Raw genomic sequence first — 18,486 nt, 5'->3', positions numbered from 1 at the left:
CGTTTTATTTTACATGATTTATATATTTCAATAAAATTCAATAAAATTGAATCGATAATACTTACGTATCATTTATTTGAGGTATCTTTGATTTCTTATTAATAAATTATTTATTTTTAACATATATTAGAAATTTTTTTGAATTCATGCATTGATGTTCTAAATCAATTTTTACTATATAAGCTTTCCTTAAAATCCAATTCTACTTATTTTTAAAATATCTAATTGATCTATAATAATACAGATAGAAAAATGTAAACTATAATAGAACTATAGATATTGTAAATTTACCTATAATATTTCTTCTTTCAAAAATCAACTCGTTGTTTCGAATTTTAACTGATTTATAACAATAGTAAAATAAAGGTCGAAGCTTAAGAGATCATGAATATCAAATTTATCCATGGAATTCAATTTTATCTCGGAAATACACTCTTTCTTTTTTATTCTCCTCGCTTCCATATCATCTCGAGTCATCGAATCCCGCCCTTTGCAACACATGATTCGCACCCATTTCTACATCCATTGCGCGAAATATTTTCACCATGCACGAAACAGTTTTTAAGAGAATTCCGTCCGTGTTCGGAAATATAGAAATACAGTAGAGTTCTATACATAGCTATTGTAAAACGTCCTAGAAAACGATATCCTACGTCGTCGAACGTTCCAAATGATTTTTCGATTCGCGTACGATCCTTCCGCACCGGAATTTCAATGAGAGATCGAACGAAACGGAAGAAAAGAAACACTTTCGTCGTTCCGCGTTTTCAAAGGGACACGATAAAAAAAAAGAAAAACGAAAATTCGTTTAGATCTAATTGCAAATCTAATCGCAAATTAGGATCCCTTCGTTTTAGATTTTTTTCGTATACTTATATTCGCGTATTGCTTCTTGAATAAAAATTTTAACAAAATTCTGACGACGTATCGCGACATCGAACACTAATCTTATACAATAATTTTGAAAAAAGTAGAATAACAATAATATAATGATTGAATGTATCGATATCCATCATGGAATGTGACTTTTTAGCTCGATCTCACGATTTTCCTCATAAATTGGGAAATGAAAATTCCGGAGAACGCAGGATATTGCTATATACACGCATATGTGTATACGAAAAACTTTTTTTTTTTTTTTTTTTTTTTTTGAAAAAAATTGGTCAGAGACTTAACTGCCGCAGATAGGAATAGTACGCGAGTTTACGATAATAAAGATTGAAAACGTATTGTTTGGGAAACTGTTTGTTTAGGAATTATATTGTACTGGTGGACGTGTTTTCAAGCGTGAGAACTTGAACTAGATAAACAGAATAATAATTCCATTTTATATTTGATGATGTTACACGCGATGCAATATTAATCGGCACGATAAACATTCTACCGCGATGATTTCAAACACTTTCGATCTCTAAATTTTAAAACGAATATATCCACAAATACAATCCAAAATTTCCCCAATCCTTCGCAACATTAATTATTAACCGATACCCACCTACAATTCCTTCGCGAAACTTTCCCAATCCATCTCAATAATCCCATCCGAATTTCAAATCTGGATCCAGCATCCAGAATCCCGAGTCACTGAACCGTAAAATCTGAACCACAATCCACAATTTTCCTCCACTATTCTTTCTCGTCGATCACTTCGGAGTCTCGAGCCTCTTCGAGGGTGCAAATTATCACGCATCCCCGTAGACTTCTCAGACTTTCGAGGCAGTTACATCCCCTCCACAGGGAACAGGGAAAGTTTCATCGGGACTTGGCCTTTTGTCGCCCCTCGTTCCGCCATTGTCTACACCCAAACCCTCGGTAAAATCGTAGCTTTATTAAATCGGACACACGGCCAGAGAAGCTGTAAGTAGGGTGGCCGTGCCGGGCGAAGCGTGCCATAGACGCAACGAGACTAATTACCACGGATGGATGTGCCCTCTCGGATACTTGCAGCTTTCCACAGCCCTCCACCCTCTCGAGTTACTGTCCTCGGTCTGCGAATTTATAAGTTTTTCTTCTATCTTCTTGTTATCCTTTTTTTTTTTCCCCTCTCTTAAAGTAGCACGCTTACACTCTCGTCCATACAAGTTGTTATAGACAAGTTTAAAAGTTTCAGAAGATCCTTTTCTTTCTATAAAATAAGTTGTATACGTGAGAATCTTAGAAACAAATTAGAATTATGAAATTACGAAATTCATTCCGGATGGTAGTATCATCATTGGTTAGCGGAGGAGCCGAAGTCGCGGGGAGGTTCCATTAAAGTTCCAGGCCTGGAAAGTGATCGTCGCCGGTCCATTGCCGCATAAATTACGTGTTCGATTTTCGTGGCTGCGAAATTCACGATCCAAAGGATTTAATCTATAAATTTTCGAGAAGTAGGCCGCGTGAGGGAACTGGCTGGATAATTTGTAATCCCTTTCTCCCCAATTCTTGTGGCGATCGTAAGAATTTTATAAATTAATGATGTAAATTATTTGCTTGTGTAACTCATAATCGAGAACGAATTTCGAAAACCAGGAAATCCACAATTATATTAATAATCTCTAAAATGTCCATTTCAAATCTTTAAAACGCGTTATATTATAATTAAAAAAGGATTTTACACGTTATTTTTTTATATTCTTTGCGAAAAAAAAAAATTTTTCCATCTCAATGATGCCTTCCCGAAAATATCCGAAATTCTCTCGATTTAAGTAAAAATCAATATATGGCCAATTCACTTACATCACAGGAAAAACAACTCCTACAACGTTTGATTTATTAAAAGTCTAATAAGTCCGATATTTCGAACAACCATCGATTTTAAAGCAAAAAACAATTCGCGTTGAAACGAGAGAATCAAGGAGGAGGGGAGAAAAAAAGAATATAGCAGGATGGCAATCGACGTCCGGATTAATCGAGGCCATAAATTCGTCAGAAAGTGCTTATTAATTTTTGCCGAAACGTTGTCTGGCGTCGATTTAATACGATTCCCGGGGAAAACGATGGTGATTCGGGGATTGATGGGGCGCCGTTAGAAACACGGAACGGTTTAATATTTCAAGAGGCGGATGGAAATCCGACGACATCGAAGAATTTTAGAATTAGTTTAATTTCGGATCATGCTCTTCAACGCATCGAATTTTCAAGCGGATCGAATCGACACTCTTTAAATTCTTCGGGCTCGTAATCTTCCAATCATTTTTCCTCTTCGAGTTTAAAGAGGGAGAGGTGTTATTTTATGAGAGAAGTATCGGAAAAATTTTCAATTTTTATTTTTAGACGTGAAACGTACGTATTCTGAATCAGAAAAATATCGATATAATTGATCGATACATTGAATTGATCAAATGATATTACCTATTATCATGATATAATTGTTTAAATAATTTATTTTATCAGGTAGATAAAATATTATTTTGAAAAGTGTAATTTAATGAAAACAATTTGTATCATTTTACTTCTCTTAATGAATAATTGATTTTATTATTATTTTAGATTTGTAAAAATTCGAAATAGTCAATTGCTCGTATATAAAATAAAATACCGACCGAAGTATGATTAATTTTATATAAATATTTTTCGTTGAATAATGAATTAAATACTTTACTTCCTGATCTTAATTTGATATTTCATTTATATAAATAACGATATTTGGGAAAATTTTATAAGTTTACTTGACTGTTATTCTGTGTATTGTAATTATTTTTCGTAATAAAATAATGAGAAATTTGAGAAGTACACGATCTGATATTCAATAATGTAAATAATATGTTTCAAGTAATATTCGAGTAACATAATTAGTTAAATTAAAATCAAGCTCGTGAAAATATTACGAGTGATTTTCCAGGACACGCTCGAATAAATTTAGAATCATTTACTACTTATAATCTTAATAATAATGAAAATAAATAAATTTCATTCGAAATATTATTCCATATTTCAATATTTGTTACATTTTTAATATTCAATTAATTCCTCTTTAATTTCTGAGTACTATATAGTTTCATTCATAATTATTCGAACGAGACAATTTTATACATTTGGTCTCATTGTAAAAGCTAAATAAAAACTTCATAAGTATTCAAAAATAAACTCCTGTCTAATTTTTCACAAAAGATATACACTGTCCAAAAATTTAAAATTAACACCAATCACTATTAAAAAATATCAATACTAATTTCACTTCTACAAATCTTACACGAAAAGATTTTCTATATACTGATGATAATATCTTAATCTGAAATTTTTGAAAGAAAAGATCATTATCTCTGAATCAACCAATGAAACCACGATCGAAACAAACATCACTTACGACTCCTTACACCCTTTGAATCCACATCACACGACCAACCATGTGATAATTTTATTCCTCATGCTGATTCCTCGTCCTCGTTCCGAATTCGTCCTCCCGTTTCTTATTTAACCAAGAGACGGCGCACGAAGAAGCTAGGACAATCTGAAACGATCGCTCATGAATAAAACAAATCATCACGTTCAAATTGCCGAGCCAATAGAAGGGCGCGCCATAAATTTTCATAAGCTCATCTTTATTAAACCGCGCACGAGCCACGTCAACGTCGGCAAAATGGCTTATTCCGCGCGAGACTTCCTCCTCGCGAGCATACGAGCGTGCACGAGCTGGATCGAGACTCGATCTCTGCTAATATTGCGTTTAACGAACAGCCGCCGGCAAGTTTCTGCGACGAGGAGCGAGATTTCGAATGGAATCGAACGCGATGTTGAAGTTTAGCAAAGTACGAAGAACTTGGTATTTTGGAGAATCTACTACTGGGTCAGATTAGGTTTTGCATAACGTCGATGATCCTTTTGATTAGGCGGAATTGGATCGTTACCATGATCTTTCGATACGTGGTTTTCCGTGATTCTTGAAGTTTCTCTCTTGGAAAGTTTGATACTGAGATTTAGATTTCGATTAATTTCGTTGTTTGAATCGCTATTTACTCGTTTAATTGATAAAATATTTTTTTATCTTCCTATAATTGTTATTTGGTATATTTGTTGTTCTATTTATGTTCTTCGTTATACATATGTTCTTCACTCGGATTTTTATTAAAAGGAACTGAAAATTTTGAGTGTTGATATAAAAAAATACGGTATAAAATATTACAGAATAGGTAAGAAACTCACCACTTGGTGTAAACGATTCGAATCCGTGGATGGCGACCCCTGATCCGGGGTCGTCACATCTTACACCATGGAATTTCCTCGATTCCTTTTTTATTATTGCTTCCTGTTTTCTGATATGAAGATCCTCGATATTACAGGATTATTTCATAAATCTTAAAACCAATATTAATCAAATAAATAATAAAACAATTAATTTTTAAATAATCAATTTCAAAAAAAACGATACAATAAAAATGAGAAAAAAATATTAGGTTAATATTAGACTAATTATTCATCGACTACAAGCATCGAGAAATTTTTTATACAGATATATTAAAAATTGTTATCGGTTTAATTCCGTTTTTTAATTGCCTCGATAAAGTTAAATAAAATTTCTCATGAATTAAAGAATGAAATAAACGAAAAACGAGCGATCGAAAATCGACTTTACGCGTCGAAATCTGTTAACAGACTGACGAGTTTTGTTTTCAATTTATGTCGTTCCTCTGTCGGTCGATATTTGTTTATACTTTCCCCGATTTCTATTCCTGACTCAATGTTTATATTCAAACCTCGTATATTATGGTTTATCAATCGACACAGTTACGGATTAAACATTCGAACGACAAATTTTTATCGAATCACCACAGTCACTTTTTTATTGTTATTATTAATTATTATTTTATTATTATTATTAATTATTTTTATTTATTGCAAATTTTTGTTAACATATATTCGATTGATAAATATAATAAAATAAATGAAAAAATATATAAGATGGATATTATTTTTAGATTTAAAGAAAATTAATCTTCTCACGATCGATACTAATTCATTTACGAACCATGTTACTATATAAAAAGTAATTTTCTTCCAAAATTATAGATCATTATATCTAAACGAATTATTAATTAAAACGAAATATTCATTAACTTTACAAAATGTTGAGTAATAAAATTATTCTGTTATATAGATGAATATTTTTATATTATTTATATCATTACTATTTCAAGTTTATTTATTTTAAATGAAATTCAAATTTTATATGGCGAAATTATGTTATATCACGTAGATATTTAACACTCCTTTTAACCCAATTTTAGCATTCGATCGCATTATAAGCTTTTACAATTACCTCATTCATTATTTCCCATATTCAAAATTAGGAACATAATATTACATATAATTACATTAAAAATTTAAAAGCCTTAAAAGTAATTATGAATTCACGCGTATTATGAATTTTATACCGTATCAAAGTTTATTTTTAAATCGAAGAATTAAGTTTTCCATAAAAAATACAAATTTAATTCGTTTCTTTTTTTATTAATAAATCGATAAATTAGTAAAGAAATCAGTGGAATCAACAAAAACGAATAATATCGATCGTTTTTAATTCTGTTTGATGTTTCGCTTTCAGTTTTATAAATTAAAATAAATCCACTGTAATGAAGAAAATACATCCTTTCGTTTTAATTAATATTTTATAAAATCAAAAAATTATTAATTGAACATCTATCATAAAAGTCAGTATCGATCAAGAGGCAGTGCTAGTTTATCGCTTTATCATCGATTAGCATAGCTCGATTTGCACGAATGACGAATTAAAATTAAAATTCAATTTATTTTTCTCTTTTTCCAGTCGAATTATTATTTAAATACCTGGATGACATAATGTTTTATAAATCGTCGAACGTTTAGAGATTGAAAATTGCACGCTTTTAATAATTGCACGAATTTTGAATAATGATAAATTTTCTATTCGAACGGAACGTGTGACAATTCATTAACGTTTAATAAATTTTCAATATATCCAATGAATTTTCGATGAATTTAATGAATCAAAATTAAAAAGAAAATATATATTATGCAATGTATCGAAAATAAATAACATTTATCATAAAATATAAAAACTTAAGTTTTAAAATTACATTTAAAAAAAAGAAAAAAGAAAATATAAATCGTTATGAGTTATTTTGTACAATAAACATTATCTGAATAACCATCAGATTCCAAAGAATTTCATATGCGATGATTTAATGGATATCGAGGAAAATCCAATTATTCAAAACGAACAAAATCAATCGACAGGTAGCGGTGAAAAATCTCAGAGAAAGCTGATCCTGTTTCATCATCATGGGTACGTGACACGGGACGCGCGACACGAATACCTCATTATGCAAATCCTCCTTAAATCGCGGCCGAAACAGCGTTCACGCGGCCGCCATCGAATCATGGTTAACCACAGATATTCCGCGTGTGTTCCTTTGAATCGATCGATTCTCTATCCAGTCGATCAATGCAAGATCATCAATGCATGTTTTATCGTTTACCTATTCAACACGCCCTCATAAGCCGTCATATCTCACTATTATCGAAATTGCTCTTAAAATCCCTCTTAAAATCAATCCTGATGATCGATCATGAATATTCATGATTCTTTTTTGACAGAACTCTTTTGAGTAAATAAATTGAAAATACTTTGAAAAGATCGTTTATGAATGTAATTCGATATTTTGGAAAGTTCGATGTTAAAGAATGATCAAGATAATTTTGGATAAAAGATAATGTAATGTGAATACATAATTGTGAACGAAACGGATGAATATTCTGTATTTGGTGTATGATTTGCAACGATTTAAAATTTCAAAGATTAAAATACTTTTTGAAATTTCAAAGTAATAAAAAATTCGATTGAAGAGATGTTGATTATGGATACTTAAATAATTGCATGACAAAAACCTATAAAATCGAAAGAGATAAATAGAAATTACAAAAATGAGACGTAAAATGACCCAAAACTAATCTTTTCACATCAATTAATGATATTTAAAAATATCAAAAGAATAAATATTAAACATATATAAAGAATGACAGATGATGTCACGAAATACAATCTCGACAAACAGGAAGAAAAAGGAACTAAATACATCGAATCAAAATTACACTATCTGCTATACCAACAAGAAAAGAGAAAGTTGCGATGATAATAACTAAATGTATGTATCCTATGGAAAAAAAAAACTGAAATCAAGTCCAAAATGGCGCGCTCATAACACGTTGCAGACATCTGACTACCGGTTCCGCCGTAATTGCACGTTCGAATGCAAAATATCAGGGAGCCCGAGATCAGAGGATTAAACCGAAGTTTCCCCGTAATTTCTCATTCCCGTGTTACAAGGAGGGGGATGGATCGTGGCACGTTGAACGCAATTACGATGTCAAAGAAGACGCGAGAGTCCTTGACGGAAAAAATTCCAGTGGGCCAGAGAGAAATAAAAGAGGAGACGGGAGCGGAAGTTGGACGTTGTCGCGGAGGAAACGGCTCCTAGAACTTTCATTAGACGAATCAGAACCCGTTTCCTAACCGCGTTCCCAACGGAAAGTTCGGAGAATTTTGATGGAGGCTGGCACAATGAGAGAACTAAAAACCGGAATCGGAGATCTTTGAAAGAATTTCGATTTAAACGATTTTAAAAATTTTCCCTCTTTTCCTTCTTCCTTATTGAACATCCAGATTCGATTAGATGAACAGGTTTGAGATTAATCGTAAAAGTAGAATGAATTTATAATCGTTAATTTAAATTCACGTATTACATTCGATCAATTCTCACGATCTTTCAATATCTGGTACAACTGAAAAGTAAAACATCAATATAATTCCTTTCGTTTAAATTTCGATAAAAAAAACAACGAACGATCACTTAGATCACTCAGTCTCGTAATTACTTACGCTCTTGCATATTTAACTTTTCATTACCTCGATCCGTTCCCTTTCTCATTCTCCTTCCTTAAAAACTGCCAAGACAGACGTTTACAGACATCAATGAAAGCAACGTGCAAACAGTAGCAGAAACGGGAAGAAAAGGTTGGAATCCCTGCTCTAGGAAGAAAAGAAGAAGCAAGGAAGGATTACGAGTACATCAACTCGCTTTACAGTCCCCCCTCCCCAAAAGGGGATGGATTATGGCTCGGCCACGAAGGCGGCGAGTTTCTCGCTCGAACACTCGGGAGTATAACCGAAGAAAAGTTGATTGAACGGGACTTCTTAAGGAAGCTCTTCGACGCCATTCAGTTGCCCTCGATGGCCGCAATCCACGAATAGCTTTGGGAAAATTTGCCTGATTCGAAATCCGTCTCGTTCGCCACTCTTGTTCCCTCCCTTTCAAATGGATTTGCTCGTGGCTATCGTGGAATGCAATCTCGCGGTAAAGATTGGCGATTAAGGGTTATTATTCGCTCAATGATACGAATGTTTTCTTTATTCTCCTTTTTCCCTTCTCTTTCTATCTCGTTTTCTTTCGTCGGGGTAAAGGTCAGATAACCGATCGAATCGGATTCTCCCGATGCAAATCTCAAGTTTCCGGTGTGGAACGACGTGTCCCTCTTTCTTCTCCTCCGAGTTTCATCGCTTCTTAGAGAGGATTCTCGATGGAATCGCGCTAGTTGAGGATCAACGGAAGAAAGAAACCCTGGTCGCGCGGTTTATGAATAGTTGGCCGAGAATCGAGACGAGAATTGCGATGATGATTTTAATAATTGCGAGATTTAAATTATCGCAACATTTTTTTAACGCAACGCGATTCACTTTGAAAACGGAAGAAATGTTAAAAATAATATATATATATAAAAATCCTATTCAATCGCTAACAATATTTCAACTCAGCTTTACATCGTTCGAATTCCAGAGAAAATAAAAACGAATCGAAAGCGCGATAAGTATCCCCCTTCCCTATTTACCGAAAAGGTAGCGCGTTCCGTTAATTCGGAAACTAATTAAAAGGCAACGATAAACACGCTCGATTCACCGGTCCCATTATCCTAATGAAAAATACGTGGCGTTAAGTGTTGGGGATGGGAGAGAGAGGAAATTACTCGGGCCAAAAAGCGTGTCCGTCTCCCTCCCTCGATATCTCGCGTTTCAATTTGCCTCCCCTCCGTCCCTGTACAAGGGGTGGCCTTTCAATTTTTTCCTCCGTCTAATAAAATTAACCCGTTACGCGCGATCGACCAGGTTAATTTCCGAGCGTGGCACCCGTTACGCCGCGCACCATCACCAATTTTCCACCGCGAAAAGAAGATCCGCCCACGCGCACCCCTTGCCCCCCCCTCAGCCGCGAAATTTCATGCCGTCCAATTAGCCGCGAATCATTCGACCTGACCTATCTATTATCCGACGATTGTCACCGGGCTAATTCGCCGGTTAATTCGTCCCCGTCCCCGTAATTATGGCCTATTCAATCGCGGATTTTCGTCCGGCATGCACGATTTCACCATCGGCCGCCGTTTCGAGGACATAGAACAATTTATCGAATTATCGAAGGATACGAAAGGATTCGAATCGAAAAGTGCAAAATTCGATTTTCGCGAAATCGGCTAATCCGCGTAGATCTTCCTGATCGATGTTTCCGTATATATAATAACTTTTGATCTTTCAAAAGTGCCCTGTATATAAATTAATTTTTCCATGTAAACGATTTATGCTACTTGTTTGATTAGCATCTACTCGAATCGAGGCGTGAATGTGAAATGAAATTTTAATCCCAATCCTTGTCAAGACAATTCAAAAGTATTTCACATCTGTTCTTTACTCTGTCGAGAATCGATACACAAATCATAAGAATAAGAAACGAAAGCAAAGGTAATCTCTCTCTGATCCGAAGACGTTGATGTTATCACTCGATGATAGGAATATGTGTGCAGATCGATCGTAAGTGCGAGCGAGGTAACCGGCAAATTAGTCGGCTGACAAGCGTTGGGTAATAGATGCAGGAGGAAACTGAAACCGGATGATTCATGCTTGATTGGACGGCGGGAGACGGTTGGTTGGCTGCCACCAACAATAGACTGCATAATTCCCTCGAATGAGATATGTCTGAACGGATTCGAAGGCTTCTGCGGGGATATCATACGGCCGTCATTCATCCCCCAATTATTAGAAAAGAATCGTTGCCGCGCGACGATCCTGGCCATCTCTGACCCGCCTAATCACGCCGTCATTGTTCGACCGATCAGCGATCGGCCAACCTTCGAAATGCGCGCGCTTGATGAACAAACGAAGACACTAATCACGTTCAACCTAACCGAGATGGACGTCCTCTCCATAGATGGATTTGTGACTTGTTGACTCTGCTGTGTATGGAGAGGCGAGAAATGGGATATAATGGGAAGATAATGGATGGCGAGTGAGTCGTATGGTTACGGATGTATAGTTTCTTTCTCGATCGCGCGCAATGGCTTGCGTCGGATCTAGGGACTTGGATTGGTTTGATGAATTTGTTTGGCTATGAAATGGGTGTTAGAATAATATATCTTGATTTTAATGCACAGATATATAACATATAACGTAAGAAAGATTTAGGAAGACCAAAATATCTGAAAAATATAATACGTTCAATTCTAATAAAACCCGTTTTATCGGATAACGTCGAATCTAAACAAATGATTTATTTATTTCCTTTTTTTTTTACTATATAGTAGAATTTTGGAGAAATATATGTATCTGTCCGTAAATAAATAACCCAGATATGGCCAATTAACGAAAGCCTATTGTAACGAGAACGTTAAAAGCGCGTACACTCTTCGTTTCTCCTCGTGTTTTATAAAACCTCGCGTGTCATAGAGCTCGCACTTTTTAAACGAGGCTCGAGGGGATCCGTGGAGGGTCAGTTAGTTTTCGAGTCGATTACCATCGGCTGACCATCGGGCTGTGCACAAGCATCGGGTAAACTGAAAATAAAAGGGATTCGATAGGCCCTTCTATCGCTTGGCCCCTGATTCAATTTCACTGTTATCGAATCAGAGGGAAAAACGAGAAACAACACGGAGGAGAAGAAAGGTCGTGGCCAACGACAGTTATACGCACGAGGGACGCGTCGGCATCTGTGGTCGAGTCGCGTTAAGAATTGGTAATTCGCTTGTATCTGATGTTCCCCCACACGGGCCGTTCTCGTAATCGAACGTGGCCTCTGACATGAGAAGAACACGGGCCATTCCTTTTCGACGACACGGAAAATTTCGAATTATCGCTATAATTGAAGCTATATTGCAGGAATCGGTGCATCGTGGCGGAAAATGGAAAGATATCGAGGTTCTTTGATGAGTCGAGTGCTTATATAAAATTACAATTCTATCGTGATAAAGGACACGATATTTTGGTAGAAAGATGATAGTAGTAGTATCTGTGGTAAAAAGAAGTTTCTGTTTTCCATGTTGTAAAAATTTCAAATATCAAACGCAGAACATGTTACCACTATCACGTGGATTAAATTTACGACACGGACGTGACTTCGTTGATGCTATTAAGATTTAGAACTTGTGCGCCCCCTTTCCTTGAACCTTCTTCCAAGGTAATTATTCACGAGCGAGAGGAGTGGCAAATAACTCGAATTTGAGATTAAATTAACTTAAACGAGTTATTTTATAAGCCGAGATACCAATTCTTTATAATTTAATAAATAATAATAATAAAGTGAAGAATATCCTTATAATATTCTATTTCAAATAAGGCTACAATTTTTTAATTTATCCAAAAACTTCTCTATTCCAATTTAATTATTCAGAATCACGACTGATCTAAACTGAAACTATCTCTTCCCAAAAAAAATATAGTAAATGAAAAAAAGAAACGCCTAATTATGATCTTCTATTTCGTCGGAATCACGAGGCAAAAGCAAATTTAATCTGCTAGAATAATTCAGGGAGAAAAGTCTTGGCCTCTGACTAGATTCAAATATAAACCATTGCAATTAGCTTTACATGAAACTTTGCAATGAAGGCATTAACCGGTCACAGACCGGTTAGTTTATACCTATCTAAAGATACAACTGTATTTCCGTTTCAATTTCAGGCGATATTGAATGGAAATCTCATACTCGTTCCAGAAACATGATGAAAATTAATAACTTATATCATTCTACCATAGTTTCAATTTAATTATAATTTAAACACTCTAAGCTACACTTTATTACGTATATGTCTAATCACTTTATGAATAAAACACAAAGGAAAAAAATTATTTTACCAAAACTTATTGGGGAGATAGAGAAAACCATGCTATTGAAATCACTTTTTGTTTTATCCCGATATCTCAATCGATTCCCGAGATACAAAGACTCAAATTATCAACGCTTGAAACAATGCTGGAGAGATGAACGGATTCGCAACTTAGCGACCAACATTATGTATTATTTCTTAGAAATACGAACTACCAGGAATCTGTTATTTGTCTACAGTTTGGGATAGGTCAATGACACGAGGTGGAAGCGAGAGGTCCGAGCACGAGACAAGGATAGAGATAATAAACGATCAGAAATTATCCCTTTCTTTACGTGGCGATATCTCGAGAACCGGAAGTCGTATCGGCATAAATAAAAATGCGTTTCAAAGGGAAAATTCCCCACTTTTAACGACGTTCGACTCGTTGATCGAAAATCACTATCTTTTAAATTACAACGATTTAAAGTTTTTTCAATTTTATATAATAGGGTCTATTCGAATTCGAAATCGTTGATTATATTCCACAAGTGTGTACTTACTTGTGGAAAATTTATTCACACGTCGATTTGTTCACTTCTTTTCTTTGCACAATCAATCGTGAATATTCACATTTTCGGAACAGTCTGATGTTTCGTTATTCGTATAAATTGCCAGCTCCACCCTTTACCTCGTCTAACTACCCCCTAGATCTGCCTTCTAGAGTCGCGCACACCCTTTTATTTCTTCGATCAATCTTAGTTTTTGCGCCACGTGTCTCCTCCCGTTTGGAAAATCGACTTCGAAAACTTTTTTCGTCCCCGAACTCATGATTCCACTACCCCATCCACTTTACCATTTAACGTCCAATGGCGTATACAGAGTGTCGGATTCAGCTCGTAAATTTGCGCTTTTTTTTATCTTTTGTATTGATTACACGTTCAACTGTATCAGTGACTCCTTCTTGTCTATTGACGAAGATAAACAGTACTTGTTCCTGCAGTAGCTGGTGTTATTGTTATTTTATTAGCTGATCTAGAGTTTGACACAGGGTTGATGCTGTGGTATGATTAGGGTAGTTGGATCGTTAAGGGAAAAGCATGTGTAGAAGCAAGTTCAGCAAGTTATGTAAGAACCATGTCAAAGGGGATGTTACCATGAGATATAGTGTCTTAACATTATATACTGTCCTTTACGAGTCTCTGAATACTTAGTTATCTTGTATTCTGGATAGAGATAAATGAATGAAGTAATTACGTAATAAAATTAATTTCTTTTTCCATCGTAAATTGATAGGGGAAAATATGATATGTTTTCGAAGATTTAATTGTGTAAATGTTTTTTTGATAAATATTATGCTCAAACTGTTAACAACTGTTTGTGGAAATTGTGTATCTACATGCATGAATTTGTAGTAAATAAAATAAATATTAACATATGTGGTTTTTTCTTACTTAATATTTAAATAATCCAAATATTGATATTTGCTTTAATATTTCTGCTTCAATTAGCTGTTAACATTTGAATAAATAATATTTAAATATCGCAAAATATTAATGAATAATATTACATAATTTGTTGATTTGTTAATTTAATAAATGAATTTATAAATGAATAAAATTTGCAACTATAAATTTCATATAGAATACTATTCCCATACATTTTAAAAAAGCATAAATATATTAATAAATGATAATAATTAAAACGTATATAACAAGAATTTCATCACATTCATAAATAAATTTATAAAAATTATTAATTTCCTGGAGCAAAATTCGGATTTGTACACTAAAACTTAACCAAAATTTAAAATTCAAAGAAAAAAATCACCCGTTCCTTTCCTCATATCAAATTTATTCTCGAAATTACGCGCTCGTTTTACTTCCATCCCCTGTTTCCTCGATATTCCAAGAATCAAATTTTTCTCGTTCCTCGCTATCTACCCCTTCCAATCTTCTCACTGTTCCTCATTACATTTTTTTCCCTCTCGTATCTCTCTCGCGTCTAGCTCACTCGATATCCATATTATTTTTCATTTCTCCAAATTACTTTCCCCCAACGAGCGCCTCTCCTTCTTCGCACCAACGTGTCGTTTTGTTTTGTTCCACCCTCTTATCCTCCCACACTCTCCACCGTATATTTTACAACCCCGCCGCTCGTGAAAGGCTTCTTCCTTCTTTTTTTCTTTCTCCCCTCTCCTTTTTCCTTCCACACTGGCGGAAGAACGTTTCAGCGTAAACACGAGGAGCATCGAACGGCCTTCCGGCGTGTAGGCGTTGCGAATAACGCTTAACGCGACGAAGGCGTCGTTGAGACGCCGAGCTATACACGCCTAACTACCCTCTTCACCGTTTCCACCCCCGCCGCTGTCGCGCTTATTTTTATTCTCTGTATTCTCGTAGAAATCCACACCCTTTTCATACCTGCCGTCAAGCGTTTACGACGTTCCAACCTGTATTTACTTATTTCCTTTTACGAGAGAAGAGCATCCTTTCTTGTTTTTGTTTTCCTCTCTCTCGAACAGAAGAAGGGGGGAAGTAAAATTTTCTTTGCATCGCGTCTTTTAAATATTTTATTATTACGTTAGTTTTGGTTGGAAATAAAAAATGAGATTAAAGGTTGCGAGTGCAGCGAAAAAAGGAGGATGTTTTGCACGAAGTAACTGAAGTCATAAATTATTAATTTTTTTGGAATATTTACATATCGGAATTTATTCTTAGGAAAATTGGAACGATATTGCCAAAGAATAATATTAAGATATGAAAGAAACTCTAAGAGAAATGGCGTCCAATGATCGAAATTTATCTCCATGATACGACGATTTTTAAAAAACATTATGCAGGAAATGAAATATTTATAACCTCTAAAAAGAAACGTTTCTGCATTCCTCTTCGTGGCGACACCTTCTCATGCCAAAGACAAGCGGAATACCAAAAATTCGACCACCTATTTTTGAACCAGCTTACATGAGAAGAAGGACGATCCTCGAGAAAGCATAAAAACTCGAAAGAAAGAAAGAAGAAGACAAGCTTTTCCTAGTGTCACGTATTGGGATTGATATTTAATGTGACCAAGGCGTTCCTTGGAGACGTCACTTTCCGTACTATAACGTCTCTTCGTGCTTATCATTATTTGTCCTCAATCTTTCATCGTTATCTATCATTGCACTACTTTCCTTCGATCCAAGTCCTCTCAGATACCAATTTCCACCATAAAGCAAATCTGTTTTTCTTCTTATACGACATCTTGCTTGGGTCATTGTTGGAACATTGTTCCTCTTCCTTTTTCTTTTTTCGTTTTTTTTCCATTGCAAGTTGTTTTCCACCTCGTGATTCTTTCATTCGAACGTTGTCCACCCAATGTCAGAACAAATTCTTCCTGTTTAACCACGTAGTAACATGATATTATTGGCCTGTTATCTTTTTCTCTATTATCGTCTTGCTCTTATTTCTTTTGATTTTTCTGTCTCATCATTCTTGACTCTCTTTTTCACAATATTTAGTTATTTTTTTCTTTTACAATCTTTGACTTCTTCCCCTCTCACTGTCTTTCTCTTTTATCTCATTCCCTTTAACTATTTTTCTTTCATTCTCTCACTATTTTTAGTCTCTTAATTTTTGATCTTTTAAGCTTTCATTCTCTCCATATTATCTTTGAATCTCCCTCTTCCTTATTTAAATTTCATTCTTCTCGATTCTCTGATATACATCCTCTTTCCCATTATTCTTTCTCCTGTTTACTGTTGACCCTTTCTATCTGTATCTGCGTGTGTGACCCGAAACATTCTCCTTTCTATGCCTTTTTCTCTTTTTATTTTTTTCGTAATTACACAGTCTCCTCCCTCAGCGAAGGCTGATATGCGTCCGACGTCCATTGCTTTTTTCCTCTCGCCCCCCAACAACCACCCACACCACTCCCACCCTGATTAACTCCGCCGTATCCAACAGTTTTACCCGACGAACACTTCCGAGTTTACTCGGACACTTTCCTTTTTACTTCTATCCTCGCCATCGCCGGATTATTGTCCGTTCTTCGCCCTTTTTATTGTTCCGTCGGTGACGGTTTACGCTCGTATGGCCTTGTTGTAACTCCTCTCTCCCTCTCTTTCTATAGATTTTCTCCATTATGTTTCTCCTCTTTGTTCTTACGTGATATCTTCCCCGCTTTTTTCCCCCAACCTGGCTCCAAACTTCCATTTTTAGGCGTGTGCCTTTCGACTTTGTTGTTACTCCACCAGTATCGCCAACCAGTGTCTCAATTGGGAACGTTTCTTTTACTCGAACGTGGCAAAGTAAAATCGTCGTGATATTTCTTTCGCTGATCCTCTTTGGCTGGCCGCATTTTCCAGCGTTTTCTTCTTGTCCCTCGTTTTTTTTTCTTTTAACACGTCTTAGACGACTCACGGATGAATAAATATACCGTGAAAGATGGTTTAAAGGGTGTTTGAGAGAACGAAAGGAAAATATTGAGACGTTTTCAATATGATAGAGAAAAATTTTTACGTATCTTTGTAGTTCTACGTATCTTTGATTGCGAATATAAAAATACTTATTTGTCAAAGTTTGACAAAATTATAAAAAGTTTTGAGAAATTTAAGTTTGCAAGAAAATTTAAACAATACCTTAACTTCTTACTATAAAAATATTCTTCGTGCAAAAGAGAGAAAAATAATTTTTCGAACAAATATAACAGCAGAATATAAATGTAATCAAAAACGAATGTACTGTCTTGTTTAAAAAACATGAAGATGATTCCCTTTCAAAACTTTTTTTCATCTCTATATTCCTCTCTCATATTGCAAATCTCGATGAATCTCGATTATTTTTTCGATTTATAATGATATATAGATTATATATGACAATATACATAATTTCTCTTTCATGAAAACCTAACAATTTTGTTTCAATGTTAAACGAACGTTAAACGTCTAGAGATTATTTTTACATTTGTTTCCCATCCTCTAAGTATCGATTGCCGCATATTTGTTTCCGGTTTCTGTATACTCGATCGTCGTTCACGTTTGTGCCTTTTGAGTTTGTTTCGTATTACCTTTGCGAGAGAGCAATTTTTTGGTCTCTGTAAAGAGATACGAAGCGGATATGGAGCATCGTTTGAAGAGAAAATATAGGAGGAAGTTTGTGGTTTCGATTTGAAATTTACATATGTATCGGTTATATAGACTTTACCAAGTATTTTTTTTTTTTGTTTTTCTAAAGTGTTCCCTTATATAAAAATTGTGAAATTTTCGTAAAAATAATACGCGTTTAACCTATATTAATTATTTACTATTATATCGTATTATGTTTCTCTTCCTTGCATTTATAAAGTATGAAATTTTAAAATGAAAACAATAATAACACGGGAAATTTTATAGGTAAACATATTTTATATTTTCACGCAGAAAAATAA

At 34.8% G+C, this 18,486-nt stretch overlaps 1 protein-coding gene and 1 long non-coding RNA gene across 15 annotated transcripts in view; one reads left to right on the top strand and one right to left on the bottom strand.

Annotated features, from left to right (window-relative positions):
• The window catches only part of LOC107996568 (uncharacterized), a 32,822-nt gene extending 31,419 nt beyond the window's left edge, over positions 1 to 1,403 (bottom strand). For all 4 annotated transcript variants that reach the window (XR_009829615.1, XR_009829618.1, XR_009829616.1 and 1 more), the window contains exon 1: positions 66 to 1,403. This is a non-coding gene — a long non-coding RNA (uncharacterized LOC107996568). The remainder of the gene's footprint in view (positions 1 to 65) is intronic.
• Positions 1 to 18,486, top strand: part of LOC107996518 (nephrin) — a 419,478-nt gene that overhangs the window by 256,652 nt on the left and 144,340 nt on the right. The gene's annotated exons all lie outside the window — the stretch shown is intronic.

This window comes from Apis cerana, linkage group LG5 (genome assembly GCF_029169275.1).
Source record: "Apis cerana isolate GH-2021 linkage group LG5, AcerK_1.0, whole genome shotgun sequence".
Lineage (NCBI taxonomy): Eukaryota > Metazoa > Arthropoda > Insecta > Hymenoptera > Apidae > Apis > Apis cerana.
Note: the sequence above shows the minus strand (reverse complement) of the source record. Positions and strands in the feature narration are given on the sequence as shown.